Raw genomic sequence first — 7,500 nt, 5'->3', positions numbered from 1 at the left:
GCGAGCTGGCAAAATCGTTAGCACGCCAGGTGAAATGCTTAGCGGTATTTCGTTTGCCGTTACGTTCTAAGTTCAAATTCCGCCGAGGTCGACTTTGCCTTTCATCCTTTCGAAGTCGATAAATTAAGTACCAGTAACGCACTGGGGTCGATGTAATCGACTTAACCCCTTTGTCTGTCCTTGTTTGTCCACTCTATGTTTAGCCCCTTGTGGGCAATAAAGAAATAAGAACGTCAGTGAACAATTTTCTGAAAGATCCTGACGAGGGCTACAACAGAAGATATAATGTAATTTACAAATGCACTGTCCTTAATCTATTACACAACTCTACAGCCATATATATAGGATCAAACAAAAATTTTAAGCAACGATATGCCGCTTACTTCCATTCTTTTAGATACGATAAACATAGTAAATCTACAACACTCGCTAACCACATACATCATCTCAAAAATACAAATATACCCTATACTCTATCATGGCCCATACTGGATTCAGGGCTTCCCTACCGAGGTTAACGTTCAACCTGCAAGCTTTACCTGAAGGAGGCACTTCACATATTAAAGCACAACTCTCCAGTACTGCTAAATAAACATAATGAGGCACTAAACACATGCAACCACCGCTTTTATCACACATTCAAATTCTACCACAAATCCAAACGAACATACAGTATATTTCTACAATACCCCTTAGGTAATCCCAATAACCTTATAAACCTACATTTTAACTCTTAATCCCTATCTAATTCCTCACTCATACTCGAATATCACAACCATCTAATTATATTCGTGTGTGTATGAGTGCATGCATATGTGCGTGTATATGTATGTGTGTGTGTGTATATGTGTATGTGTGTTTGTGTGAATGTATGTATGTATGCAAGGTATATATACCTGCGTGTACAGGGACGATAATACACACAGATGCACGTATATATGGATATGCATGTGTACATATACATATGAATACGAGTTGTATATGTAGATATTGATATGTATAAATATCTATATAAACATATATATATTTATATAAATAAGGATAAGATCTATATTTAAAATATTGATCCTATCAAGTGGTCAGCATGGGAATAAAAACCATCAAAGGTAATAATTATTGTGGTTTTAGAGTCAGGATTTGACTGCTATTTTTTCAGCGTGGTGGTATCTCTTGATACCCTGTATTATAATTTTAAACATATATATATATATATATATATATATATATATATATATATATATATATATATATGTCTAATATATGCATCTGTGTACATCTTTACGTATATACTTTCTTCTACTACTAAGCACTGACCTGTCCAACCACCTAATCTATATTCCTAAATTCTTCATTCCACCATATAACTACTCCTCTCTCTTCCCCATCACTTAGACTCTATCACTACATAACTGACACTCCTTTACCTTTTACAATATTATACCTCTCTCTCTCTCTCTTTCTCTCTCTATTACCCCTCATTCCTTCTATCTGACACTCCTTTATTCTTTACTCTATTATCTTTTTAGAGTCTAATACCTTTCTCTCTCTCTCTCTCTCTCTCTCTCTCTCTCTCTCTCTCTCTCTCTCTCTCTCTCTCTCTCTCTCTCTCTCTCTCTCTCAATCACCCTAATCTCCCCACTCCTACTGTCAAGTTATCTTGACTGACCACTAACCGGTACACTTTCCCTGTCTTCATCTCTGTATTATCTCTCTCCTTTTTTTCTTTCTTTTTTACTTTATTCCTTTCTTCCCGTTTTTTTCTTCTTTTTTCTCTTTTCTTTCTTGCTCTCTTCTTGTTTTCGATTTGACCTTACAAATACATTCCCTACCTTTAGGTCACTAATTAAAACCCTCGATTCAATAGCATTGTATACAAACTCTAAATTAACTATTGCTTAACCATTTTCTCACACCGTCTCCGATGAAGGGATATAATAAATTTCCTGGAAACAGCTGTAAGACCTATTTATAAATGTTCTAAAATCTTCACAGCCTTGGTTTTTTATCTCATTCTGAATTTTTTTTTTATATATATACATGCTGATATATGACCTACGTTGGACTCCTTATTCGCATAATCACAGAACCTGGAGCTTAACTATGGTCTATCCATAGCGCTTACTCAGCATTACCTGACACCTTTGGGTCTTATTGATACCATTTCCTCTTATAAGCTCTCTCTCTCTCTCTCTCTCTCTCTCTCTCTCTCTATATATATATATATATATATATATATATATACACACACTGTCGTCCTGTTCAGTTTATATATAAACTGAAATTGATGTACAAGTGGTTGAGTACTCCACAGACACGCATACCCTCAACGTAGTTCCTATGGAGATTCAGCGTAACATAGAATGCGACAAGGCTGGTCGCTTGAATTACAGGTACAACTTATTTTTGCCAGCTGAGTGGACTAGAGCAACGTGAAATAAAGTGTCTTGCTCAAGGAAACAGTACGCCGCCAGGAATCGAAATCACGGCCTTGGGACCATGAATCAAATACCCTAACCACTAAGCCATTCACCTTCACGCTTCTTCAAAGCCAAAGAAGCTCAAAAGCCAATGATCAGCATAGAAAGTCATGCGCACTGGTTTTTAAATGAGAATGACGTCATTCTTCTCGTGACTGTAATGTGAAGAGTGGACGGTATATATTATGGCACTCAAAAAGTTTTGAGGAGCCATTAGGAGGAAGAGACTGAAAAAACAAAATCTGTAAACGCAGGCGTAAGTGTCCGGTAATAAGTTTGCTTTCCAACCACATGGTTCCGGGTTCAGTCCCATTGCGTGGCATCTTGTGTTGACCAAAGCCATGTGAGTAGATTTAGTAGACAGAAACTGAGAGAAGCCAGACGCATAAGCATATATCTGTGTGTGTGTGTGTGTGTGTGTGTGAACGTGCATGCGTGTGTGCGTGTGTGCCTGTGTGCGGTGTGTGTATGCGTGTGTGCGGTGTGTGTGTGTCTGTTTCAATATTTGTCCCCTCCACCACCGCTTGATGACTGGTATTGTGTTTAAGTCCCCGTAAGTTAGCAATTCGGCAAAAGAGACCGATAGAGCAAGTACCAGGCCTAAACAAATAAGAACTGAGGTCGATTCGTTCGACTAAAACGAAATTCTTCAAATCTACGGCCATTCTGGAACACTGCCTTCAAGGCAGTGTTCCAGAACGAATCGACTTCAGAATTTCTTAAGCCTGGTACTTTTCCTATCTTTCTCCTTTGCCAAATCGCTAGCTTACGGAGACGTAAACAAACCTACACCAGTTCTCAAGCAGTGGTGGGGGCCAAACACACCCACACAGATACACACACACACACACACACACACACACACACACACACACACACACACACACACACACACATATATATATATATATATATCAAAATAAGCAACAAGGATGTTGCTTATTTTGATTTTAATCACCTTATTTTGAAACTGTATGGATAATACAATACTAAATTCTGGTGCTTAAACTTAAGTATCGCATTCACCTGAATCTCTCTCTCTCTCTCTCTCTCTACATATATATATATATATATATATGAATATAAAAATGGAACAAAAACGCAATAGAAGGCATTAAAACGTTCGAACAGATAGACGACACATAGGCCGACATGAGAAACAACAATTAGAGGAACAACACGACCATTTCGGGCAGTTACACTTGAAATGGTTAAGTCTAAGCTAAGAGCATTAGACCCCTTTGTAACAAAGCTAGCGAATGTGTACGGCAGTATAGATATAAAAAAAAATGAAGAATATGGTACAGAATTTCGAATACAAACACACACACACACACACACACACACACACACACACACACACACACACACACACATATATATATATATATATATATATATATATATATATATATATATATATATATAAAATACATTAAGTACAGGACATCACCAACGAGTGAACATTACGTAGACATACGAGCGATAAGTACAGGACAAATTACCAAAAAATGCGCACACATATTAAAACAGATAAGCGAGTAAAACACTTGACATCATTCTAGAACACTCAATTTATAATATAAGCATTGAGAAAAATTAGTTATGATTGATACAAATTAGCGTAGCGGTCTCTCACCACACGAAGAGCAGCTGCCTTGGAAGAGGATGATGTCACAGGTCAGCATCCGCCTCAATCCAGTCAAGAGATATTACAACGATGTTGTGGAGTCCCGCGAGCTCTAATCGCTGAGAAAATAGATTTTGTCATCGGCAGACACCGACAGACTGCTAACATCTATTATAATTACTCTGCTCTTCGTTTGTATTATAAATTAAGCGTTCTAGAATGATTGCCAAATGTTTAGCTTGTTTATTATCTGTTTTAATGTTTATCTACCAGCTCGTTGAAGACCCACTTCTAGCCACGTTTTGATAGGCAATGTCAGCATCATAGTCTTCAGTTGCTGTTTAAGCCGAAGTTTTAGTGGTTAATTATACTACATACACATAGTACACACCTATTACATTGTCATCTGACAAAAATTGTTCGTATGTGTGTGTGTCGCTTGCTTACCAACCACATGGTTCCGGGTTCAGTCCCACTGCGTGGCACCTTGGGCAAAGTGTCTTCTACTATAGCCTCGGGTCGACCAAAGCCTTGTGAGTGGATTTGGTAGACGGAAACTGAAAGAAGCCCGTCGTATATATACATATATATATATCTGTATGTGTATGTTTGTGTGTCTGTGTTTGTCCTCCTAGCATTGCTTTACAACCGATGCTGGTGTGTTTATGTCCCCGTAACTTAGCGGTTCGGCAAAAAAGACCGATAGAATAAGTACTAGGCTTACAAAGAATAAGTCCCGGGGACGATTTGCTCGACTAAAGGTGGTGCTCCAGCATGGCCGCAGTCAACTGACTGAAACAAGTAAAAGAGTAAAAGAGTATATATATATATATATATATATATATATATATATATATATATATATATATATATATACTGAGGGTGATAAATTGAATATTAATTTAATTAACATCAATTTAAAACCAGTGGCCTAGCATATAAAAAAATCTGAAAATTCAGAAAAATTGTATTACATGCGTATAAGAAGGGATGACCACTAAGTGATCATCCGATATGCTAGAAAGAGGTCATCAACGACCCAACCACAAAGAAAAATAATGTTCTCAAGAAAAAAAATTCAGCAAACACCAAATATATATATATATATATATGTGGTGTTTGCTGAATTTATATATATATATATATATATATATATATATATATATATATATATATATATATATGTAGCAGTTAGTTCTTCGTTGCAGTGGAGGGTCATGCAAGATAGAAGAACAGTGATCGAAGTTGTAAAGAAGTATTTATTTACCGTTACTTTGTATATATCCAATACTACGACAGGTTGGTATGTATAATTAATAAATAGAAAAGCATCCGAGGTAAAAAGAGTCAATTTCGGCCGGTATGTGTGTACACGTTCTCGTAGTACTATATATAGAGAGATATGGTAATATTACAGAGAATAAAAAGTGAGTTAGTGAAAGTCAGTAGTGAGACGAAACAACTGCTTTGTTGGTGAGGTACCATAGTTGTCCCTTTGTGCCTCTTCCTTCAGAGACGGCGTTTTGTTCAGCTGGTCAGCCAGACTCGGTTCTCACAAACTGACTTTGGCTTACAAAGTTCTTGTTTTTATAACTATCCAAAACCAGCCAGAAGGATAAACATATTGTTGAAAACTATAGATTTCGTTGGAGGTCTGTTATCTCTATTCTAGCTTTTAGTGGCTTAGAAGAGGTTAAAAGGGTCAAGTGGCAAAAACGTTATTCCGGCTTAGCGAAGGTATCTGGTAAATGTAACTACTGTCACTCACAGAAAAACTATTGTTTTACCGTGAGAAAAGTGCCATTGAACTGTTAAGTGAAATTTGGCGATCGAAGATCGTATCCACGTTGTGCCTGCATGAAACCACTACATATATATATCTATACACACACACATATACATACATACATACATACATACATACATGCGTGAGTATGTAGTATGCATGTGTATATATATGTGGGTGTGAATGTATAAATTGCCTAAGAGTCCGTAAGTTAGGAAAAAATACCCACATAGATATACATGTATGCATTCATATGTGTGTGTGTGTGAGTTTGTGTGTGTGTCTGTGTGTGTATAGGCGCAGGCATGGCTGTGTAGTAAGAAGCTTGCTTCCCAACCACACAGTTCCGGGTTCAGTCCCATTGCGTGGCACCTGGGCAAATGTCTTCTACTATAGCCACGGATTTGGTAGACAGAAACTGAAAGAAGCCTGACGTGAACATATATATATGTGTGTGTTTGTGTGTGTGTGTGTGTGTGTATTTATGTGTGTGTGTTTTGTGTCCGTGTTTGTCCCCTCACCATATATATATATATATATATATATATATATATATATATATGGGAGAATGTACGAAAAAACAACAACAGACGAGGACAGGTGGTGTAAATAACAAAAGGCTGTATTAGTATGACGCTCGGGAATACGGAAAGTCTTTGACGTTTCGAGCTACGCTCTTCAACAGAAAGAATACGGAGACAAGGAGAAAAGCACGGAGAAAAAAAATTGAATATATATATATATATATATATATATATATATATATATATATATATATATATATATATATATATATATATATAGCAATGTTAATTCTCTAAATGAAGTATTAACAGTAACTGCACGATAAAGTGTAGCATATTGCCACTTAAGTGTGGCTGACCCCTAGGGGTGGATGTTACTGTTGCTTTTAGCCCCAGGAGGACATCTCCTCCAGCTGGCTTATCGACACACTACTGTGTCCTGTTTGCCAAGGGAAGTTATCCCTCCCATCATGATCTGTAGCACGAACGGACCCGGGTTTCAGGGTTATTTCCCTTCGTCAGCGTCCGATAGCCACTGATCTTTGATGAGAGAGATAAATTCTTGGCAATCTTATATATACTTTTCCAGTGAAATTCTTCACTGATATCGAAAAGGTGAAAACAAGCAATGTTAATTCTCTAAATGAAGTATTAACAGTAACTGCACGATAAAGTGTAGTATATTGCCACTTAAGTGTGGCTGACCCCTAGGGGTGGATGTTACTGTTGCTATCGGACGCTGACGAAGGGAAATAACCCTGAAACCCGGGTCCGTTCGTGCTACAGATCATGATGGGAGGGATAACTTCCCTTGGCAAACAGGACACAGTAGTGTATCGATAAGCCAGCTGGAGGAGATGTCCTCCTGGGGCTAAAAGCAACAGTAACATCCACCCCTACGGGTCAGCCACACTTAAGTGGCAATATACTACACTTTATATATATATATATATATATATATATATATATATATATATATATATATACATATATATATAAACACACACACACACACACACACACACACACACACACACACACACACACACACACACACGCATAGTTGAAGTTTACAGAAAAATA

General features: G+C 37.3%; 1 protein-coding gene across 2 annotated transcripts in view; it reads right to left on the bottom strand.

Annotated features, from left to right (window-relative positions):
* LOC106869883 (tyrosine-protein kinase fynb) overlaps positions 1-7,500 on the bottom strand; it is a 58,791-nt gene that overhangs the window by 34,812 nt on the left and 16,479 nt on the right. Inside the window, exon 1 of one of the 2 annotated variants that reach the window (XM_089340695.1) lies at positions 5,375-5,671. The exons of the other annotated variant lie outside the window; for it this stretch is intronic. The gene's annotated coding sequence lies outside the window, so the exon portion shown is untranslated. Of the gene's footprint in view, positions 1-5,374; positions 5,672-7,500 lie in introns of those variants that run through there. 2 annotated transcript variants of the gene reach the window in all.

The sequence above is a fragment of the Octopus bimaculoides genome, chromosome 23 (assembly GCF_046866305.1).
Source record: "Octopus bimaculoides isolate indiv1 chromosome 23, ASM4686630v1, whole genome shotgun sequence".
Lineage (NCBI taxonomy): Eukaryota > Metazoa > Mollusca > Cephalopoda > Octopoda > Octopodidae > Octopus > Octopus bimaculoides.
Note: the sequence above shows the minus strand (reverse complement) of the source record. Positions and strands in the feature narration are given on the sequence as shown.